This window comes from Prosopis cineraria, unplaced genomic scaffold (assembly GCF_029017545.1).
Source record: "Prosopis cineraria cultivar Desert tree isolate PC_DT_omini unplaced genomic scaffold, ASM2901754v1 PC682, whole genome shotgun sequence".
Lineage (NCBI taxonomy): Eukaryota > Viridiplantae > Streptophyta > Magnoliopsida > Fabales > Fabaceae > Prosopis > Prosopis cineraria.
In genome coordinates this window covers 1-23,252 of record NW_026556007.1, presented here as the reverse complement: position 1 = coordinate 23,252, position 23,252 = coordinate 1, and the positions used below count along the sequence as shown (strand labels likewise).

Below are 23,252 nucleotides of genomic sequence, written 5' to 3'. Positions count from 1 at the left end.
GTAAAGGAATTGAGTAGAGTAAAAAATAAGGATCAGACCTAAATAGTCAAGCCTAAAGATTCTATTTAAATAAAGGTTCGGGTTTTAAAAATTAATTTTTTTTAAAGTAACTACGCTTGAGAGCTTAACCTTAATAAATCCTGTAAAAAAAAAGATCGGCTTGGGTGGCCCTTCAAACTTTGATAAACCCGATTATCCTATACACACACATATTTAATTAATAATGACACAATTTAATTAATATTTATTGTAGGTGATGAAGAATAAGTTGCATAGATAATTGATATTGAATCTCCACTTCATCTTCAACAAGTAAATTTACATATAAGGAATCTAATATTTTATTTTTCAATGATAATGAGAGAGATTTAGATTTACAATGTCAATGATAAAGATTTTAATCTTCATCTTAAATTTAAAATTTAAAATTTTTATAAAATTTTATGTAAGACTTTCATTTGTTTCATGTTGAATTTTATAATATTATATTTAAATTAAAAGATTGGATTTTTTTTGAGAAAAAAAGCTTAAGGGCCCAATCTTAAGTCCTTTAAATAAGGGTTAAGTCTTAGAATTATGTTAAATTTTAGGTAATCAAACTTTAGGGCCTAAATTCTTAAAGGTCGGGCCCATCTTGAATCCTACCTTTAGAGTTGAGGCCAAAAACCAATACAAAATTAACTAATGGGGCAGAAATTTGCATTTTTCTCATTTATATTTCAAAAATATTTAAAAATTCTTCGTGGAAACTGACCGAAACAAGCTAGAGACCCTAGAAATTCTTTTCACACCTATAACCAAAAGACATTGACACTGTGAAAAGCAAAAGTCGCATGACTACAGACTTGTAGAAACCAGAAAGTGGAGAAACTTAATAGTGCAAAATCTGCATGTTTTTTCCAAGGTAAAAATCATTAATAAACAATTATTAAGGAGATTTTTTTAAAAATAAAATGCCCCCTCCGTCCCTATATACATGATGTTGTCTGGAAATTTATTTTATTTTTAAATATAAAAAATGTCATGATATTTTTTAGTACCTAGGCAATTTTTTATCCGCCACCATCATAATATTAATTGACATTATTAGGGACATAATTAAAAAATTATTGTGATTTCAACTGAATAACAAAATTTTATTAGTATACAAAATTTGATTAAAAACTCCTCATATATAGTAGAGCTGTCAATTAAGGTCGAACCCGTCGAGCTAGCTCTTTTAACCTTGAAAATAATTAGGGCTGAGCCTCTACTTTGAAAAGAAAAATGATAATTTGGGCTTAAAAGGGCCATCCCTTTTAAGCCCTTTTATTTTTTTAAAAAATTATAATATAAAAAATAGAAGATTAAATATATAACTAAAAAAAATAAACATATTAGACTCATTCATCCATCCTTCATTCATTCATTAAGATTTAGCTAATAATTTAGCAAAATTTAATTTTTATTGGTATTAATTTTGATATTATTATTTGATATTAGACCTAAATGTTTAAGTTTTTTTATTTATTATGGTGTAAATTAATTTAAATTTATTTTCTTAAATTTAATTTTATGTATAATAACTTTTTTTAGAATTATAAATATATTTTTTAGAATTTTAAATTAAAAAAAGTAAAAAAAAGGGCCTTGAGGGCTAACTCTTCAGCCCTAAGGGCTAGGGCTGGACCTTTAAAAGAAAACTCTAAAGCATGACAGGCTTGTTAGAGCCAACCTATTTAGGCTCTGACCTTTTAAGGCTGACCCTAGTTAACAGCTCTAATATATAGGGATGGAGAGAGTATAATCATAATCCAATAATGGTCAATTTTTTTCTGCATAAGCTTCATTCTATTGGAGGTTCGAGGTATGACTTGACATTGAATGTAAGTACCTCTTTTTAATGAAAATTTGAATATTAATTTGTCATACTATGAGATATTAAGAACTTATTTGTTTTAGCTTATTGTGTCAAAAAATCACTTATTATTTGAAAAAAATTTTATTTTGTGAGTTTTTATAATATTTTTAAAATTTTTAAAAATAATCAGAATTCAAAAAAAAACAAATATCTGATTATTTTAACAAGCTACTTTAGGTAACTTTTGAAAATAATTTAATGCAGTAAATGAGAGAGAGTGTTTTAAAGAGGCAGAATACATGAAGATATTATAAAATTTTAAAATACTATAATAATAAATTAATTTTATAAAATAAAAATATAGGAAGATAACATAGAAAATAACTAACTAATAATCACTTTTTGATTATTAAAGCCAAACATAAAATATTATCTTCTTTCTATAAAATCTTTAAAAAATAAATTTCTTTTCATAAAATCTTTAAATTACTTATTTTTTAATCTTAAACAAACCGGTTTAAATTTTTTTGTTAGACTTAATATCTGTTGGTAGTTGGTAGTCCAAGAATAGTCATTATTAAATTAATAATTAACAAAACCCATACTTTAACAAATAGTAACTTTTACATAATTTAGTGTGAATTTTATTTGTCCAATAATGTAGTGTGAATTCAAAGATAGTGTTTTTGTTGTAATTACAAAACAAAAGATATTGCTTATGCGGTACATATCAGCAAATAATTCAACCCAATTATGTGGTCTACTTCGTGGCGACTATAGAAACTTCTTTGGTGGCACGCACAGTAAAATTGTAGACTAAGTAAAATGAATTTATTTGTTTTTTCTATTTTATTACGTAAGTTATAAATCATTTAATATGAAAACACTCTGGTGACTGATAAAAATAAAAAATAAATAACATTAAAAAATACTATCAACTTACCGTTATTATAATAACTCGATAATTATAAATTTCTCTGTCTTAAAAGCATAAAAAAAAAGAAAAAAAGAAAAATGTAACTTTTAATTCGTGAACTTTTCTTCATTTATTGATTTAGTTCCTGAATATTTATTTTTATTCGAAACAACTAAGTTTTTATAGTTTTTTGATTCAATAAAATTATGTTTTTATAATTTCTTTGCTCAATAAGCTATAAAAATTAAATTATATTGAGTCAAAGTTTAGGAATAAATTTGATGATTAAGATAACATTTAGGGACTAAAAATTATATTATCACAAACAAAAAAATAATTGTACTATTTTATTTGATTTATTTTCTTTGTATGGCATATATTAAGTTAAACGTGGCCTAAAAGTCATTGAGTAGGTTGAGATGAAAAGAGAAAAGAACTAAAACTATCAGCGTGGCGCAGAGTTTGCATGAAAGAGAGATCATTTGGAAAAATAATACTCATAATTTGCTTATGGTCACTAAGAACTCACTTTAATTAATTATATAATTGATTGATTGATGTTCATTTTGATCCATTAGCCTCACACACGGTCTCTAGAATGAGAAATTTTGTACACATTCAGTTTATTATTGTTTAATTTAATTTCCATTTTGATAAGGAGTTCAACTATATACTAAGTTATTAGTTCTAACATCATCAAGTGATTGATCCAATGATTTTGATTATAATAAAATTATAAGTATATTTATTTAGGGATAATGAAACTTTTAGTCTTGTCTCTATTATTAATTTAGTTTTTGAGCTAAACTTTTATAAATTAAGTTCCTAAATTCATAACCATACATAATTAGTTGTTATGGTTTGAAGTAAAATCCTAAACAAGCACACACTCTAGTGCTGGCACGACTTGGAACAAAATATGGAGATGATAAAATCAAAGTATATCTCTAGCCGACTGCTAAAAACAAGTCGCACATAGCAGAACTTTGCATGGCACGAGGAATTCAACATGAGGCCCAATGCCCCGTAGGATGCTCATCGCAGAAGGAGACCATTATGCATGTGCTCAGAGATTGCCTGGTTGCAGAGGAAAAGTGGAACGATCTCATCAAACCCAAACTCTGGAGCACTTCCAAAAGCCTGGAGGGTGAGGACCGGATACTATAGAACCTGACAAAGAAAGCTGGATATTTGATGTACTATATGTAAATCTACATTCTTTGATGATGATGCTGAGAGAACATGTTTGAAGGAGGCAATTTTACACAAAACCAAGACTGATTAGGATGTGCTCTTGAATGCTTTGGATACTTTATATAGATCCTCTCAATGTTCATAATGTAAGTGGTATAGATCTATTAGGAATGATCTACACCTAAACATTGATGGTTCTTATGATGAGGATGACGTTTCCAAGTGTGGAGGCATGATCTGAAATAACAATGCAGAATGGATTGCCGATTTTAACTCTCATGTTGGTCAATTTCTCCCTGCAATTATTGAGGTTATTAGTATAATTCAAGGCCTTAACTTGTGCTAGCATTTAAATTTGCAAAAAATCCAAGTGTTCAGTAATTGTGCTGAGACGATTAATCTGCTTACCAGGAATGATGTGAGACAACACCCTTTCAGAGACGTCATTGAGTATGCTAGGGAATATGTTTCATTTTAGATTGGTTTCTTTGAACTTTATGCATAGATAGGCTAATTATCATGCCCATTTACTTGTTCTGATCAATTGCTACTTTTTTGCCAAGAGGTGGTGGATGATAAAAGGAATGTGACTGAACTTGTGAATTGATTTACTTGTATCCTTGTTGGGATTAATCATACCTCTTCATATTAAAAAAAAAAGTATAATCATAAATACATGTCACAAAACCTTTGATTCAAGGACGACAATCTTTTCATGGATTGCAGAAAAAAATTGTCAGTCTAGTGAGATCAAATAAGAATATAAAACTTTAGAGATTTCATTGATAAAACTTAAATTTTCAAAACCTAATTAATAATTGAGACAAACTTAAATGTCTAAAAGCTTTATTATTGAAATCTATTTCCTAATATATTTTGTCTAAATTTAAATGCATTGGATTTAATATGATATCATTAATATATATTTGTCGAGAAAATCACATAACTCACTTGTTTTTGTCTTTTCTATTTTTGATACAATTACCCATTATTTATGGGGCCGAGCCAGGTAAAATCACATTGACAGCAAAGCTTTCTTAATAAATATTTAACACAGCTACATACTTATAACTTGATCATCCCACGTTTTTCTTTTCTCTTAATTTTTTCTCATTTCTATTTTTCCACGTCAACCAAACACTATGTAGGTCAAGTGTTGTACATTTGAGTTTCTATTGAAGCGCCACGTATGGTTAGCAAGAACTGTGTTTGATCGTTGAAAATATTTTTATATCTTAATTTTGGGTTAGCTTAAGGTTTTTTTTTTTTTTTTTTAGGTCAAAGAGTTAGCTTAAGTTAAAGCTCTAGGAAGTTGTAAAAATATAAGGGGAATGACATTTGTAGACCAAGAAGATAGAACTAATTCCATATAAGGATAAAAACTTTTGTAAATTTCGAGTAAAGACCAGAATTTTTTTTTTACCGCTGTAAAACCGTATGAAAAATAGCTAAATTATGTCACATGAGAAATCATAAGATTTTTTAGCCTAAAGGAGGTTCATTGTAAATAAAATATTAAAGTTGTCTTCAGAAACCTAGTGAACAAAAAAATCAGCTCATTTATTTGTTTATCTAAAAGTTTGATAAAAATTGATTGTCTAATTTCTTACCCCAAAATCCTTAATTTTCCTTAGTAGTTTTAGAAAGGGGATGACTCTAATAGAAATTTTGCTGAATGAGCAGCACAACTTTTTAAGAAATTTGAGTAAATGTTGATTTTGGTTAGCTTTTCGTTTCAAAAAAATTTAATTCCTTTCAAGATACCTAATGAATTTGACAGGCAAGGACCAGGTTTCTTTAAAATGGATTTACTAAAATACCCTTGTTATAAAAATAGGAGCATGAGTTGTAAATTAAATTACTATCAAATCACTAAAAGTAACAAAATTGCTGTGTTAAATTTATATTAATAATATATTCCTATGTGAATAACAAAAATTTTAGCCGTAATCCACTCGGGTAATTCATAACTGGTAACATTTATCGTTACTACTATAAATGTTAGTAATATATCTGAAATGTTTATGTTTGTTAAAAAAGCATACGAATGTCCGTTGGCAAAAAAAAAAAAAAAAAGCATAAGAATGAGTGTGCAAAAATATATATTACACTATGATATCGACTATAAAAAAATTAAAAAAAGAATATTATAATAAACTGCTTATGCTAAGTACAACGAATTAATTGGAAAGAACAAGAATAAATTTAGATAGTGCAAACGCGTAACCCAAAAAAAAAACAATTTATATGTTTTGATTAAAATTTATTCCTTTTATTTTTCAATCTTAAATTATATCTTTAAAATTAGTAATTAGAAGTTTGTCGCAATTTAGTATTTATTTTTTTAAAAAATGAATTTTAATTTAAGAAAGCAGGATTTAAACTACTTATAAAGCCGATCTTATGAAAAATCAAAATTTTAAATAAGTATCCTTCTCAAAAAGTTAAAAGAAAAACGTGTTATGTGTGCATATTTGGATTAAAATTTGCAACAATGAGGTTTCCATAAACTAAAGTGTGTAAACTAAAGTTCATTAAGGTAAATGTCATTTAAAGTAACTTAATTTATGTTTGAAAACTTTTTCCTTAAAAAAATCAGTTTAATAAATCGTAACATGCTTTAATGATATAATTCAAAAACAAGTTTACATAAATTTTATAATATACATGTAAATTTGATCTTTTTAAATAAAAAATTTAATAGATAAAACATAATTTTAAATCTCTACACTTTATTCACATTTTGCTATTGATTCCTATATTTTTTTTAAATATTTTAGTTCTTTACACTTTTTTTTATATTTTAAGTCCTCTAAGATCTTTACAATTTTTTAATATTTAGACTTCTGTACTTTTATTTTTAATATTTTAAATCCCTACATGAATAAAGTGTAAGGACCTAAAATTATGTTTTTTTAATTAAAAATTAAAAAAGTGCCCATATATAATTAAGAAGTATTATTTGTAAATTCTAAAAAGTTGAAATAAATGGATAAATAAGCACAAAAAGTGAAAAGCAAAAAAAAAAAAAAACAAAGAAAAGAAAATCAACTCCTACCCTAACCTTAATTTTGAGACAAAAGTCATTCCTACAATTTTTATCCAAACAAGATTGTTTGGATCCGATTTAACTTTTGAGATCCAAACTTCAGTTTGAGTTTAAACCAAACTTCACTTTAAGAATGTGGGTTTGGGAGGTCGAAAAAAACAAATCACACTTTTAGAAAGATGATGCCAAAAGAATTTGAGAGATTAGATTAGGGTCTAGAGGGTAACTAGGTGGCTCATTCCTGACCTTAACACATAGTTGAAAATTGAGATGCAAATTAATTAGAACCTAAAAAAGTTATGATCCTTAAAGTCACATGTATACCGTTAAACCATTATAACACCAGAATCTGATTTTTAAATTATAATCTCAAATCATAGATCTGATTTTTGGTGTTGCTTCTTCCACTGCCTCTGGAAATTTGGAAATTCTTATCAACTTGATGCGGAACATAATGTTTTTTTATTAAAAAAAAGTGTTGAAATTAAGTTCTGGAATCCACGTATGGGAATTCTACAAATTGTTGGATATATTTTTGTTTTGTTAAACACCAGAATTTAACTTCTTCTTCTTTTTTTTTGCATGATGCAGATTATAGAATTTCTTCTTTTCTTCTTAGAAATTCTCTAGATGTCCATTTAGTTAACAACAAATAATAGTTGAATATATACCCTCTCAATATATACTTCCTCCTTTCAGTATTATAAGATACTTTTTTTTTTGGAAGTATCATAGTAAAAAATATAAAGCATTTTAGGTTTTTTTAAAGTGTAATTAATAACATTTTCTAATTGAAACATCCTAGAATATGTAATTTTAAATGTCATTGACTAATTTATTAAGAGTATAAATTAATTAAACTGTCATGTAATTCTTAATGGAAGGTTTAATAAAAATTTCTTAAGCGAAATTCATCTTCAATGTAGGTTTAATTTTTTTAGAAGCTTTTACAAATATAGCACATGTTATAGGATATAAGATTTTTTTCCGAACTAATTTATCTTTTTATATGATGATGCAAGCAAGCTTTTCTTCATCTGTGGATGACAGATTCTTTACATACATACATATAAATTAATGGGAAAACCCAATGCATGAAACTCACGATACAAACGGCTCTGAATAGGGTGGGATCTAGTGATCTACTTTGGTTCTATAGTAAGTAAGATTATGAAAATGATTGGAGTTTCCTAAATATTGAATGAATGACAGTTAGACTTTCAGTAATTTTTTTCTTTTGAAAAAAAAGAGTTTATATTATTGATTAAATAATTATAAATTTATAAATTTCAATTGTAGATAAAATATTGAAAACATCCCGCATCAATAGATAGAAGTCTCTCCAAAAGAGAAAAAAGAAAAAAAAGAAAAGAAAAAATGACATTTAAAAACCCTCTAAGAATATTAATTACAATTAAGGATCATAAAATTTTAAAATTTCAAAAAAGAACCCTAATCCTTGATTGAAATTTAATTTTTTATTTTTTTAATAGTCACTTTTGATGTTCGCAATACTCATCTTTAATGATTTTAGCACTAAAAATAATTAAGAGAAGACAAACATAAACAGCTACTGGTCTTAGGGGAACGAAATGTAGCTCCTTAAACATGTGGTCTTAGGTTTGAGTTTGTATGAATGTAAAAAAAAAAAAAAAAATTGGAAGAGCTACTCTCCTTTTGGCCCAGCAATGGTTAAATCTGATCCAGTTTAATTGCCATTAAATAAAAAACAAAAAAGAGAAAACATACAATGCAAGTCAAAACAACTGTATATATAAGCGCAAGAAGTTGTGCTGAAAAGACCAATTCCTCTGACTTTTTACACCACAAAAATTTCTGTACATTTAAAAAAACAAAAATCAACGTGGGTTTGCACATAGATTCAAGCATCATTATAGGCTCTTCAAAATCATACACTTCAATTTCTTAACTTAGAAAAACATATATATATATATATATATATGTATGTATATATATAAAGAGAGAAATCTAAGCTGTATACAACAGAGGTTCACAATGAATCACCTTGGACCTGAAAGCTCCATGTCTTGGACTAACAAAGAAGAGTCATCAGTGAGATCAGAATAGCGATCTGATGAAGAGAATTCATGGGGTTGTTTGGATTTGCTTGTGTTTGAGTCATGATGAGCTCTCTGAGAAGCTTCCCATCTCTCTGCAAGTCCATCTCCTTCAAGCATTCTCACTACTTCTGACATCTTAGGTCTCTGTCCTGGAAGGTATTGAGTACACAGAAGCGCCACTTTCACCATTTCTTCTAGCTCTATTCTGTCATAGTTGCTCTTCAAATCCTTGTCCACAAGCAGTTCAAGTTTCTTCTCTTGATGAATTTTCTTCACCTGAGCCACACCACATCAAGATTATTGTGTATTGTGATATAATCATTCACTGCAAAAGAATCATCACTTCTTTTAATTGTCAAAGGAATTGGACTACATGATACTCATTTTAAATCTTGGACCACTGACCTTCTTGATTAAATTTGGATAGTCTAGATTTTAGAGATAATGAAACTTTTAGTCATTTAAGTTTAGTTTGTTTTATTTATTGATTTGGTCCTTTATATATATATATATTTAAAATTATCATGTTAATCCTTTAAGTTTTATAATACAATTTGACTCTTAAATTATCCAATGTGTAAAGTATATTGATAACTTAGCATGTATATGTGGCTAAATGAGAACAAATGAGCCTTTAAATCAATTTAATTTTTTATCAATCTAATATCTTATGCTGTGTTTTGTTCTTTTGTTTTTAAAAATTTCTGAGTTTATTTTCTTTCCTACCTAAATAATTACATATATTTTTATTAAAATCTACATGATTGTTATCAATATTTATTTATCCATGTCAATAGATTTTAACAGTGTTACTTTCTCTTTAAACAATAAGTACCAAATTAATAACTGAAGCAAATTTAAGAGATAAAATCAATAAAAATTAAACTTGAGGGACTAAATCAATAAATAAGACAAACTTGTGGGATTTAAAGTTTCATTATAATCTCAAGTTAAGAGTGAAGCAAGCATACCCAATCAAGCATGGCCCCTTTTGATTGGCAGCTTTTCCAAAGTCAAGAGCCCTAAGTCCAGTGATCAACTCAAGAAGAAGAATACCAAATCCAAAGACATCAGTCTTCTCAGAGGACTGCCCTGTGGAGAGGTATTCAGGGGCAATGTGCCCCACAGTACCCCTCACAGCAGTAGTAACATGAGAGTCTTGATGATCCAAAAGTTTTGCCAATCCAAAATCTCCAACCACTGCCTCATAGTACTCATCAAGCAGTATGTTTGCAGCTTTCACATCCCTGTGAATTATCTTTGGATCACACTGTTCATGAAGGTATAGCAATCCCCTTGCTGCTCCTAAAGCTATCTGCTTCCTTGTACCCCAATCCAACACCGGTTTTCCTGTCATCAATGAATGAATTCACCATTTTCATATCTCACTTAGGTTATCAGAAATGGAGTTATATAAACACCAGGAGTATCTTCCGCCAACAGATGAAACTAATCTCTTTCAGGGTACCGAGGGCAAAGAATTGAACTATCCCAATTAAGTTTGTTTTATAAAGTTGAGAAACGAACCTCCAGCTGCTTGTTTAAGGGATTAGAGTCTTTACTACTCGCAATATCCTAAACCGGTTAAATTTGTTGCCCGAAACAAGTTTGATGATTGAGCTTACCTTTGAGACGAGAAGCAACACTGCCATTAGGCATGAAAGGGTAAACCAGAAGCCTTTCAGAGGGAGTCATGCAGAAGCCATAGAGTCTGAGAAGGTTTCTGTGTACCGCCAAGCTGATCATTTCAACTTCTGTCTGAAACTGTATTTCTCCACCAATGGCATTCCCATCTCTAAGCCTCTTCACTGCAACCACTGTTCCATCTTGAAGCACTCCCTTGTACACGTGTCCAAACCCGCCTTTTCCAAGTATGTTCTTGTTGCTGAAGTTGTTTGTAGCAATCTGAAGTTCTCTGAAATGGAACCTCTTCAAGTTTCCTAGATACACTTCCTCGTGATGACGATCTGAAACATCCCAAGATCAGATATGTTGTGTTAGCTTGTGTGGGACAATCTTGTACTGTGATCATATCATTGTAAGCTTCATTTGAAGGTTTTATTGTATTGTATTTGTACCTTTGACATCAAAGAATGCTTGTTGGTTATGCTTATGCCTCCACAAGAGAAATAGTCCAAGACAAACAACTATGAGACAGAGACATCCTAGGCTCAAACCGAAGGCAATCGCCACTTTGTGTGGTTTTTGTCTTTCAGAAGGTTGAGCATCTGGGGAAGGAAACAGATTAATATTAGCACCGAATGTCACAAATCAAATAATATGGTCAAGAGCAAGCTAACCTCAAGTTCCCTCAAGTTTTACCCAAATCAAATGGATAAAACTAATGGGTGGTTTGTGCAATTTATTCTTTGTTTAAGTTTGTGAAGGTTTTGAAAATAAAAAGAAAATATACGCAATTTTAAAATTCAGAGACATTTGTATCAATTCTAAGGATAAAAGAAAAATCTATATGTTTTCAATAAAACTTTAGAAGGGTTATATGTATAGCATACTTAAAATATGTTACCTTTTGTATTGGTCAAGTTCATGGACATAGGCATTAGTGTCATCCCATGGCAGGTTTCTTCTTTCCCAACACCACAGATGAGGGGATTCCCAACAACGCTGACATCAGAAATATAAATCAGTACTTACAACTCAATTTTTCATTTACAAGACTCACTTAAACCGGAAAGGCTATGGGAAACATAATCTAAAAATAAAGAGACATGTACCTGAATGATTTGGCTAGAATTCTGGGCACAGGATCACTCAAATTGTTGTAGGACAAATCACTGAAATGTTTGTCATGAAACACGAAACCATCATTAGGGGAAAAAAAGTAGCAGAATTGTACTTATTTCCAAAGAAGCCATGAAACATTACAGAAAAGCAAGCTGTGTCATGTTGGCCAGTGACTCTGGGCATTGTCCAGAAAGACTATTATTATTGAGCCTCCTGAAAAGAAAACAAGCATTTCAATGGTAAAAAGCTTCACACAACACCAGGAAAAAAGTGTTGCTGATAATATGCAGTGTCTTAAAATCAGATCACAAATGCTCACTTACAAGTATTGCAGCTTGCTCATGTGGCCTAAAGAGGAAGGAATTTCGCCATTGAACAGGTTATTTGACAGATCTAAAGTCTGCAACTTTGCAAGCTTCCCTAGTTCTGAAGGAATTGTACCTGTTATGTTATTATTCTGTAACAACCTGAAAAAACACAAACACCTAGTTAAATCATTGAGCTTACAGCGAGAAACATGTGTGGGTGGATATATTGTATCAGTGTCACTCACAGAATCTGAAGGTTTGTGAGGTTTCCTATGGTGGAAGACAAAGTACCAGATAAGCTTTGACTTGGAGTGCCCCTGCAGGATTCAACACCGTGTTAATGCTTAACTGTTAAAATCATTCTTCAGTGTTCATTTCATCTTCATTGACACTGAAAACTCATTGTGGACTGAATGGTTCAAGTTCAAATCTGAGTCTAATGAAAGAAGAAGAAGAAAACAAAAGACTCACAGGCCAACGACAAGGTTGTCAGGAGAACAGGTGACCATGGTCCAGCTACAAGGATCAACAGAATCTCCATCCCAAGTATCTAAAACTCCATGAGGATCCACAAGAGAAGCTTTTATACCCATCAAAGCTTGAACTACATAAATTTCAGAGACACCCATTTCAGGATTCAATTTCTTGAACTGACTGACACAGAGTTAATAGAAATTGAAGTTACCTTCAAAGTTCACTCCTTTAGGAGAGAGCACAGCATTTGCAGAAGAACAAGAAAGCCAGGCAAGTGCCATGAAACAGAGAAGACATTGTGTTATTGGTGTCCCCATTCAGTCCAGTTACAAACTGATAACGTTACAGTGATTTTTCAAGGAAGTAGAAAGACACCCATTTGCTTTCTGCAACAACATTCACCAAAAATCTCCCTCAGACCCACAAAAAGGAGAAAAAAAAGAAGAAACAAGGCACAGATTTTGAAAGCATAAAGAGAACTAGCATGCTTGCCTGTTATCACTAAGTCAGGAAGCAGGACAAAGAACACTATAATAATATACTACAACCTAATAATCTTATCTCACAACAACCCAAAGCACTAATTAGCTTTGCCTCACTGAAAGTTTACCGAGAGAGAATTTTTAAATGAACAGAGTTTAAAGTATATGTTCAAATTAAAGAAAGAAAGAAAGAAATAAAAATGCTTGCTTTGTGGGCCAATAATAGGTGAAAATCCAAAGGCAGGGATAGAATGGGAAATTGAGTTTGCGTATAAATCATGCACATGTGCAGAAAGTAGAAAGAGAATTTAAAATTAATATGAGGCTGCCCTTCCCTAGTACAGTGGATAAAGCAAAAACTGAGAAAAGCAACAAAGCATGGTGGGTGTGTGTGTGTGTGTGAGAGAGAGAGAGAGAGAGAGAGAGAGATTAAATTTATTAAGGACAAAGTTATAGTGTTAATTTGTATTATATTGCGTTGAAGAGGCACAACGTAAAGTCGTGACTCATAAGGTGATCAGATTTGTCCGAGCATGAGAGGGATTATGCTTGTGCTTTGCTTGGGGCTTGGGAAAATCCAATAAGATTCTGTGAGATTGAGGGCATTTTGGTCAAATCACAAAGTTTTCGTGTTTATTTAAATTGTGAGCTATTGTATTGAGAGAATGTGAGAATCTCGAGAAGAATGTGATGAGGCTGTTTGTGGGACCCAGATTGATGATAAATTTGGCTACCATGACCTTAGCTGTGACCCTGGTCCCTGGAAGATCCCTCTTGGATTTTCACTTTCATATGCATTGCTTCTTAAATGAAGAAATGTACTTTCAAACTTGTTGGGAAAAAAATATTCACTCAACATTATTTCTTAATTCACATTCATATTTTTACTTGAATCTAAAACTTATAAAAATGTTTGGAGATTAAATTTCTTTACTGCTTTTATTTAATTTATTAATAAATAAACATAACATGTGATGGATTTTTACAAGTTTTATCACAAAGCAACTACTACCTGATATTCATGACTAAATCACAAATTTAAGCTAAGGTTTTAATGACTTTTTTCCCTCGTCTGCAATTCTGCATATAGCTGAGTCAGACTTTAATTTTCCTATGTGATTTTTTTATTCATAATAATTAAATGTAAGATCACGCTTAAAGGGCCTTAATTATTAAAGCTCCTCATTACAGCCCCAAAAAAAAAATTACTGAGTCTCTTTTTTGCGGTGAAAAATCAATATTTTTGTGGGGTTGTGGTGCTTTATAGATTCCAAAAACCAAAATTTGGAAAGACCATAAAACATGGGTCCTCCTTGGTGGATTCCATTGTGCAAAAAAGTTCTTACTGCCCAAAAATGGTTAAAAAAAAAAAGAGGAAAGGAAAAGGGTAAAAAAACAAAAAACAAAAGCTTTGAAAAGCAAAAGTTGTCATTGATATTTTTCTCTTTGTAAGACCCACACAAACACAAACACATGATTTCCTTTAGCAAATGTCATGCTTGGTTGCTTTTTATGTGTTTGGCTAAAACTCATGATAGTGTGTTGTGTGTGTGTGTTCATTTATTAAACTTACATATGTTTTGTGTCTGCCCCAACCCAATGGCGCATGCTCAGACAATACTTCAATTATGACTTACACTACCACAATGCTTTCTTCTACTTTTGGCTTTGATTATTTTTTAAACAGTTTGACCTTCAATTCTTATATAGTCTCTCAATAAAGTTTTCTATCAATCATTTTGTCTCAATTATATGTATTCTTCAAGTATTTATTGAATTACGTTCAAGCGGTTTAAACAATAAAGAAACCACCCAATGTTTGGTTCAACTGTCAAGAATTTGTACCAGTTTAATCAGAGAATTTAAATTCAAACCCTAAGAATGCAACCACATTAAATACTTAATGGAGAGCTTGTCATCTAAAAGGATCCCACAGGTGTTTGACCCAAATTAGTTTAGGTTTTGTTAAGTTCTTTCAACTTGAGTTAGGTTAATTTAGGACACTAGGTACAATATATGAAAAAGAAAAGGCCGTCATTTTACTATGCTAAAATGTCAATAAGCTTTATGATAATTAATTATATTGTATTGTGAGGGATTTATATGTAATTCTCTATTTAAACAAGGGAAATCAAACGTTCCATATTTGTGAGATGAAAGCATAGAATGATTAGAACTTGTTATTCTTAATGAAATTGAGCCTAATATTGGTGAGGTTAATTATATCTTTAAACCAATAATTAATATCAAATATAAAAATTATAGCAAACTATATATAGTTTACTTTAGATTTCATGCAATATGCATACAAATTAAATGTGCCTAGTTAACTGGGAGAGTTACAATATGTAGAAGGAAGAGGTATCATATACATTAAATATGAAGACATTATACCAAAAAGAAAACAACACAAATGCAACAAATTAAAATTTTAATATTTATGGAATTAATACACTTGCCCATTATATGTTCACTTTTTTTCCTATATCTCTTTAAAAATATACTATCTGCAATCACTTTTACTCAAAAAAAAAAATGCAGACTATGAAATTCAAACTCATATATCATGCACTAAATCATTAGAGCCTTTTTATTTTTTTTGTAACAAACATTAAAACCTATATCAACTACCTATTTAATTTCGTGATCCACTTTATAACTTTCCTGTTATATTATTTCAAGGTCACTGAAAGCAAATATAACCTTTTAATCTAACTTTTTTTGAAGGTACAAATTACACCTCATTTCTTTAAGAATGACCATGCAATAATATTTGGATCTCTTAGAAGAGAGTTATATACATTTTAGTCCTTTAAGGTAATGGTTTTTTTCATATTGACACATCAAAATGTTTATAATTGCCTTACTAGGGACCCAAATATCGTTCTCATTTATTTTTTAGAGGAAATATAAACCATTTAAACTCGATGTAGATAACTATGATTTTGAACTTTTATTTTTTAGTTAAAACACCACTTTTTTTCCAATAACACATAGAATAAAAATAATATTTTTAAAATGAAAGAAAAATTAAATATTTTAATCTAATCCAAGTGATCCAAATTAAAAATACATCCTCTTCTCAGTTTTAAGAAAAATAGAGAATCTGAATTTGAATTTCGCTACACGTAAAAAGATCTTATACCAAGAATAATTAGGATTATTATTATTTGTGAAAATGAAGAAGCACTACCATCTCTTATATTAGTTAGCATTAACTAAACAAAATTCTTCGATTTTTTTATTATTACTATTATTATCTCTTTGGACTGAATTTATTATCTCTTTGGACTGAATTTATATATGATAATTAGTTTTCAAAAACAGATCGAAAAGAAAACAAAATAAAGCGAATTAATTATTTGGGATAAGGGGGCGGCAAAATGTGACAAAAGATGATGAAGTTGGACAAACAAAGTTAAAGTGATTCATTTGTGTCCAATGGATCAAAGACATTAAAGCACCAAACTTTGTTCAATAAAGTTTATTTGATTGAGAGAGAAAACAACATCTTCTCTTGTCCCAATTTTTCCTGCTTTTTCTTTTTCCCACTAATCTCCTTTTGCTTTTTTTAAGATTGATATGTTTTTAACTTCTGTCTTCATAAGATTCCAAATACTCAATAATTATGTATCATACACTCACTTTATGTGTGTAGGGGGGGGATTACCATGCATAATAGAGAGGCAATTAAACTAGTTGAAAATAATAAATATCATATAATTGTATAAAAATATTTTTATTTTTAAAGTCAAAACATCATTTTACTTAAATTAATCTAGAAAATTATTGTCAATTTACATTATATTCCTATTAAAATAAAAAAAATGTCAACAATGATTGAACCAAGTGAAAACAGCTCCTTAAGCAGGGTTAAGCGAACAATGTGGATGAAAAAAATTGTAATTGGAGAACTATGTCTAATTAAATTTGACAATACTCAAATATAATACCAATGATACAAGATTACAAGATATTTTTATAAAAAATAATTTCAAGAATAAAATTTGCATCTCATGCCCTTTTTTGTGTGAAGTATTTGGTATTTCGAGCCCTGATCACATTTTAAGCCCCATAATAAGTTGGTAAAACTTAATGGAAATTTGGATTAATTTTGATTAAGTCGGGACAAGACCCTTCACCAAGCATTGAGTGGAAGCTAGTGGTCATTTTTTAAAAAGATGAATAAGGGATCCAATCATGTGTGTGTATTTTTGCACGCCCTACACAATAATTCAATCTTTGGTCCCTTGGATATCATTCCCTCTTTAACATGCTGCTGCTATGAAACCATCATCATCTATCTCTGCCTTGCCCTTATCTAAATTCATCTTCATCTTTTTCTTTTTCTTTTAAATATTTTTATTTCTTTTTTTAATTGCTCTATTTGAAATAATTCAGCTGAGTAGCTACTGCCTACTGCTACTGGTTTTGAGGTTTAGATATTTGAACATAAAGTTTTCAGTTAATACGTTGTCATGTGATCCACAAATAATAATAATGATACATGAATACACCTATGATGTTGGAATATAATTTTTTTTCTTTGCTTAAAAGTGTATATTTGAGAACTCAACGAGTAAATAAACATAATATATGCGCAATTCAAGATTTCATATGAAGAACCTAGCATACTATTGAGCCAAGATTAAGCACAATTATAAGTTTTGTTTTCATATCCATTATTTTTTTATGAGATCAAATTCATCAAGTTCTATTAAACATAAATGAAGATAACTTTCATAACAATGTGATTTTTTTATAATTCATAAAATTCAAACTCAATATCTTATTTAATTACATGCATACATCAGTGTGACGTAATTCTTTTTATTTAATTCCACTAGCTTAAGCGATATGTGCTTTCATTTGACTTTAATATCTTGTCAAACCTTACAAGATAAGATACTAATTTCTTTTTTGGGAGTGAAACAATACAAGATACTGATTAATTAATCGTGCTAACATTTTCTTTTCTATTCATTCCACGTTAATTATTTTTAGATGGATTTCATTCATAAATATGTTTCACTTTAGATTGGAATTAAAAGTTCAATATATTGAAATTGTGAGAACACTCTTTTAATAATTTGCAGCATGCATAAATTTGAAGCTGATTTTAGCTATGATTCAATTAGTATCAATTTTAATTAAATGATTACTAATTATTTTTTCCCAACAAACAAAAGAAAACAACAACAGCAGCAACAACAAAAAGCATAAGAAAATTATTATTATTATTACTATTTTGGAGCGAGGCTTGCCTGTATCACAAAGACCAAGCCAATGATACTTTTATAACAATGTCAAAGGATACACATTGATTGGGTATTCTATCAAGTTCCGCAATAATACGTTTTATATATATATATATATATATATATTTTCGTCGTTGAAAACTTTAATTTGAAACTTTGATTTCAAGCAAAGGCTTTTAAAATTGTCACATGATTAAACCCATCACTAAATTTTGTCAATGGCTTGTTGGTTTAGTGACACTATGATGATATGAAGTATTACATATGTACTCGTTTTCTGTAAAAACATATTCTCGATCCATTTGGAGGAATGAAATTATATTAAAGATAAAAAGAATGAATTAAAATTAAATAAAAATTAATAAAAGACATTATCACTTCTATAAATTTGTAACCATCAAAACAAAAATTCGCAAGTAAGATTTACCAATTTATAAAAGAAAAAAAATTGTCAGACATATTACCACTTCGAACGTTTTTCTACCCTCATATCCTGAATGAACTTCATTGAAATTAGAAATTTCAACACAGAGCAAGCCATTGCGAGAACCTATAATGATCTGAACACTCCATATATCGTTGATCGAAGGAGCCTTGAATAGTCCTAACCCATGAATGGACTACACTAAAAAAGTAGAGCAGCAAATCACTTAAAGTGATATATTTGACGGGATTTTCCTTTATAAATTAGTAAATCTTGCATCGCTTGAAGTGATAGATTTTCCTTTATAAATTAGTAATCTTGCATCACTTGAAGTGATATATTTGACGAGATTTTCCTTTATAAATTAGTAAATCTTGCTTGCAATTTTTTTTTTTGGTTCTTATGGTTGTATTTTGTGTAATGAGGACGGAAAACTTTTAAATTATAATTCACTAAAGTAGAGTTATATGGTAGATTTATATTTTAGATTTAAAATTCATATATTAAAATCTTTTCTGTTAATTAGTATAAAAAAATTTCACATTCACTGACAATGAAAACAGGGAGATAGCATAAATGAGATGAGAAGAGAACAAGAGGGTTTGAGGCCTGATATATATATATATATATCAAAAATTATTTCTATGTTACTGTTGATTATATCTCCAAAAAATTATATTGGATTTCTATTAATGAAGTCAGAAGATAAATTTTCTAATTAAGATATTTGAACTTGAATGTTTTTATTTAAAAACCCATATCATTAAAATCAATACTTATAGTTAGAGTAGTTCTCACGCGCACTCACACACACACAACTTAGAATGAGTTGTATTAGGCTTTTTGAGGCATATTGATTGACACATATCATATAGAGTTCCAGCCATGAATGCATAACATAAACGAAGTGACATGAGAGCTGAGAGTAGATAAGTCCTGCCTCGAATAAATTTGAATAACAAAGAGTAGGCATATAAGTATTCGTTCAAAAAAAAAAAAAGAATAGGCATATAAGTAAAGGACTCAAGCTCACTGTTTAATTTAAGATTTTAAGTTAATATACTACTAAAAAAAGCCTACGAGAATGCTTTTATTAGAACGCTTATGTGAGAATGCCTAGATGCATAGCGTTTTTGAAGCATTCTTGTATGTAAAAGAAGCGCTCGCATAAGCTTTTTTTCATAGTAGTGTATATAGCACACTCAATTATTGTTGCTTACTTTGGGCCATCTGGATCTCCATCCTTTCAATGACAGTCTTTGGCCTCAGTTCAATCTCAGTGTGAGTGAGTGAGTGAGAGGGGGGGGGGGGGGAGAGCTACAGGAGTTTATTATATATATATTGTGTGTGGTGAGTAATATATATTTCTGTGATTTGTTGTTATGCGTTTGATATTAAGCCAGAAAGAGACATGGGAATCAAATATGGGACTATATGCAGCCAGCCACTTAATCATCACGAGATGATTGTATACAACATTTGGTCTCATATGTGTAAGAACTCAGCTTGTTGTCTTGTGTGTGTGTGTGTGTGTTTCTCTCACTACCACTTAGTTTCTCTCTGCATGAAAATAGCTAAGCTGCAATTAAATAAACCAATTAAGCAGAGTCCCTACTTCTGCAGAAACCTCCAACACAAGCACTCTTCCATCACTTGTGATGCTCACGACAACACATATTGCTTTGATGTAACATCATATAATGTTCTTCAACGAATATTGCCAAGAACTTCCACACATACAATTCAACTATATTCATATCTCTTACTTTTTGTTCATTGACAAGTCTCCTTCCACCCACTCCGCCACAACAATGAGTTTCAAATAGTCTAGCTAGCATTCTATATAGTATATATATAGCATTGTTATTCATTATTATGTCACAAAAGGAACAATATTTAGCAACGAAGAACAAGTTGGGTTCTTGATACATCATTTTCTCTGTATCCACCCCTTACCACTACGTCCAAACCAAAAGGACCAGCAATTATTATTCCATGCTATTATTGTTCAGTGGTGAAACCAACCAAGCATGCAATATATATACATAGATACATGTAATTATTATTTAAGATATTTTTGGTCTTTCTTTGAATTAATAATAGAATTTGGGTTGCTTCATGCGCGCATATATATGCTCATTTGCATCTTTATGCCTTCAGCCATTGTTATCTTGCTTTTCTTTTTTTATTTTTTTTTTCAAATTGCCAAAAGTCATTGGCATTGAACTCTGATTTTGACAACAACAAAGTAAAGAAGTTTTATTTAAAAGATATCTATTTTTTTAAAGAAAATGAATTTGAGATAAAAACATGTTTCTAAGATTTAGGACTGTTGAAACTGTTTTTATTTTATTGTTTTGAGAATTGGTTTTTGTTGTTTTATAGAACATTGTTTTGAGAACAAAAAATAAAAATAAAATAAGTTTTTTCATTTTTTTTATTTTTAGAATTAATCACACAGAACATCTAAAAGTTTTTCATTTTTGTATTCTCCAGAATAATCTTTTATTTTTTATTCTCCAAATACTTTTAAAAATTGTTACCAAACAAATTTTTTTTATTTTTGTTTTGAAGAATAGAAACTTTCTCAAAATAAGTTTTTAAATAGGTTCTTGATCTCTAATTTTAGTTTTTTAAGTATCACTGTTGGTACTGTGTTAATACTATCAATATTGATATGAACCCTTATATTCTAAGCCTTTGATTTACTCTTATTTCTATGGGTAGTGTTCTTGACAATACCGATACTCTTTTCAAGGCTTAAATATTTTTGCATCCTATTACTTGGGTAGTAAGGCCTTGACCGATATTAAGCTTTCTTATGATAAAAATCACTTAGGGTATTAGACTCATTTTACTAGTATTCAACTTAGAGGGACTTGTTCTTCATTTGCTTGACACTACTGATATTAAATCACTACCCATATTAAATAAACACTTCCCTATTTGTTCTTGTTCAAATCTTTTAGGACTCTACCTATTGTATTTCATCACAACTGGTATTATGCTTTCTACCTATATTGAAGTTTACATTACTCGGATTTTGTCTTCAATGTGTTTTACATTGTCACTTCTAGTACTATTCCTTCACTCCGGTACTATGGTTGAGTTACAAGGCTCTTTTCACGTTCCACATTAAGCTTCGCTTCTTTGATTAATCCTTTAAATTCACTTTTAAAGAGTTGTGCAAGTCTTCTTATTGATCTTACATGCATTTAGTTGGTTTTAACCTTTATTCCGTAAGCAAGAAAACTCCACTCTAAAGTATTGGCAACACCTTCATTTCTAAAAAAACACACACGGAAAAGAAGCTCAACACTCCACAACTAGTTTAATAAGTCTAACAATCTTTCAACCTCTTTAAAATAAATACACTCATTGATGAAGATAGATGCAAAAGTGTTAATTGCAAGAACTATCTTATTCATTGCTTATCAATTTTTTGTTATTCCATTTATCTATTTTGCACTCCATTAATGTAATAACTTATTTAACTAACTAAAAGAGTCTTCATCATAGTAGTTCACTTTATAAACTATTTGTTTATTTTTATTTTCATATATGAGAATAGAGAACTTAATTTGGGGAACTTAACTACTTAAGGAGGGCTAATCATTACTTTTATAAAGAAAAGTAATTTAAACTTATTGTTTGGGATTTAGTGAGACGACCAAAGGCCTAGATAAATCTTAGTAGACTTAATGAAAAAAATATAAAGTGAAGCTTGAGAGCTAGATTAGGCTTGAAGGGATGGTTGGAATTGAACTAAATATAAATACTCGTGCACTTCTCTCGTTCCGCTCTCCCTCTCTCTCTCTCTCTTTCACTCTCAGTATATTTTGATGATATCATTCCTTCTCTTAGCTCATTTAATTTAAATGTTTATTTGTCAAATTTTAATTAGTTCAATTCATCTTTCTTTTAGGCATATTTACAATTGGTAACAAATAAGTCATAATAAAATGGCAAGTTGAAATAAGGGGAACAAAAGCAAATTGCTTCTCAATCTCAAAATAAGATCAAAAAAATTCACACCAATCTTAAATAAGTTATGTTTAGGATATATTTTTACTGGCAATTAATTGAGTGAAAGAAAGTGTTTCCTAAAAAGAAAATAAGAAAAAGAGATATACCTATATCTCTTATTTTCTTTCGGTACATTTCATGTTTTCTTCCCAAAAATGCTTTTGCAAGTATCAAACATTGGCTAATATATTAGGATCGGGGATTTTTTATAAGTTTATGTAGGTTTTACAAATGTGAATATCTTCCAAATTTGAACATGTGAATGGAATCTAAGGCGTCCTTTTTTTTTTTTTTTTTAATATGAACATAACAATTATCTTTCAGTTATAAATTAATTTTCTCACTAGTTTTCCACTCTAACAGTCCGTGTGATATGGCCTTCAAGTTGATAGGTAAGCCTTGTTGGATGTTTCCTTCTTATTAAGTGTGTGAGAGTTTATAAATAAATAAGCATA

General features: G+C 29.7%; 1 pseudogene; it reads right to left on the bottom strand.

Moving 5' to 3' along the window:
- Positions 1–8,745: 8,745 nt before the first annotated feature.
- LOC129298011 (protein NSP-INTERACTING KINASE 1-like) lies at positions 8,746–13,092 on the bottom strand (annotated as a pseudogene).
- Between the last annotated feature and the right edge of the window lie 10,160 nt (positions 13,093–23,252).